The sequence below is a fragment of the Lipotes vexillifer genome, unplaced genomic scaffold (assembly GCF_000442215.2).
Source record: "Lipotes vexillifer unplaced genomic scaffold, Lipotes_vexillifer_v1.1 scaffold1269, whole genome shotgun sequence".
Lineage (NCBI taxonomy): Eukaryota > Metazoa > Chordata > Mammalia > Artiodactyla > Lipotidae > Lipotes > Lipotes vexillifer.
Genome location: NW_006779365.1, coordinates 158738 through 160748, shown reverse-complemented (window position 1 = coordinate 160748; position 2011 = coordinate 158738). Strand labels below are relative to the sequence as shown.

The 2011-nt window shown below is 40.6% G+C and overlaps 1 pseudogene; it reads left to right on the top strand.

Moving 5' to 3' along the window:
- Positions 1-653: 653 nt before the first annotated feature.
- Positions 654-1142, top strand: LOC103085498 (RAD52 motif-containing protein 1 pseudogene; annotated as a pseudogene).
- The last annotated feature ends 869 nt before the right edge of the window (positions 1143-2011 follow it).

The window sequence follows — 2011 nt, the reverse complement described above, 5'->3', positions numbered from 1 at the left end:
CCAGATGATAGGGGAAAAACCTGGAGGGTAACTTAGGAAAGAGTATTGTTGTGTAGCTGTTGTGATATTAATAAATCAGTAGCTTCTGACAGACTCAAGCATGGAGATTACTCTTACCTTATTGTAGGAGTCTAAGTTCTGATCTGCAGGCTTTGAATCCTTGCTTGGAAGAAGATTAAACAGCGCCTCATTTTATGGTAAATCAGTAAATAATGATAAATTATTTAAATGACTGCAGATTGCCTTTTGCTTTCTTCTTGAGTATATGTACTATAAGCAGATGAGTCTTTAAAAAGGAAATCAGACATCCTTTATCAGCAAAATGATACGTTCATTATGTATTCACTAAATATGCATTGAATACCTACTATGTGTTAGGCTCTACACAAGGTGCTGAATTTCAGTGATGAATCAGATATGGTTCCTACCTTTAAGACACTCACCATCTAGTGGAAGAGAAAGATGCATCAACAGCTAATTTCAGTATGCATTCCAAGGTCATATTTTTTGTTGGAGGTGTCATAACCAGAAGAAATAATGTGGGAAACATGGCAATATACCCAAAAGTTAGATAAGAAGGGTTACAGGATAAAAATCTATTATATAGGCGCAGTCCGCTTGCGCCCGAGCCACGCACGCGCAGTGACGGTAGGATGGTGGAGTTGGTACCTTTTGCGGTTCCCATCGGGGGTGACAAGACCTTGCTGGTGTGGGAGCTGAGCTCTGGACCCACGGCCAAGGCCTTGAAATCTTCTCCCAGTTTGGCCTTCTGTATTCGGTCCGAGTCTTCCCAAACGCAGTCTTCCCAAACTGCCGGTCCTGAGTTCTATTCCATCATCAAGTTTTATTCAGCAAGGGATGCCCACAGAGCCCAAAAGGCATGCAACCAGAAGCAGCTTTTTCAGACATCTCCAGTGAAAGTTCATCTCGGCACTAGACATAAGGTGGTTCAACATAATACGCTTGCCCTAAACAGCTCCAGATGCCAAGAATTGGCAAATTACTACTTTGGTTTCAATGGGTGGTCAAAAAGGATCATCAAGAGGTGGTGTTGCCCTCCCACGAATGCAGGAGTCCCGGAGTTGGCATGGCTGAGGAACCTTTGGATAAGTTGGAAGAAGGGTCATTATCATTCCTTATGAAAAGGAAGGTAACCCAGAAGCTTGCTATTCAGAAGGCTATGACAGATGCATTCCAGAAATTGCTGATTGTGGTTTTAGAAAGTGGTAAAATAGCTGTGGCATATAGACCCTGTGAAGAGGTCACAGATGCTAGAACCGAAGAGGAACTACAGGATTTAATTCAAGTATGTGGAGATAAAAACTCAAGGGGTACACACCCAGTGTAGCCATAATTCAAAACAACCAGCACGATTTGGAAGACTTTGGCATGTCTACTCAGCTCTGTCATCCTTAGGAAAATGTGAAACTCTGAAACAGCTTTTGAGGCAGGGTATTTCTAGGACTTTTCCAAGTCCCAAGCCTTGTCTCTGGCCCCTATTTGAAGTTTGGAGAGCAGGATTGAGGGCCATCAGTGTACGTCTACAGTTGTGGACACAGGAGAAGACACAGGTCTTTTAGAACTTCCCTCAAATAGAATTGCAGGGATTTGGGAGCAAAGTAACTATGGCCTTAAGTGTGATTATGCTCCAGTGTTTAAAAACTATTCATGCCATTCAAGTAAGATATATTACCCAGATCTCAGCATCTCATATATATCTTGTGTTAAATATTTTGCTGAAGAACCTTTCTGTAAACCAATTATATGGATGCCTCGAATTAGGGATTAAGTTGTCAACGTAATTTCTAAAAGAAAACATTAATGTACTGCATATAGGATTTTTATTAAAAAGGAGCAAAAAATGTGTTTCATGTCATTGAGAGCTTAACTTGGGGCTAGATTTCTGATTATTTAACTCACCCCAATGTTGCAAAGTTTGTTTTGAAGGGAAGAAAGTAGAGAAAGAAAAGGTGGTTATGTTCTGAAAAATGTAAAAATTTTGAAAGTTTTT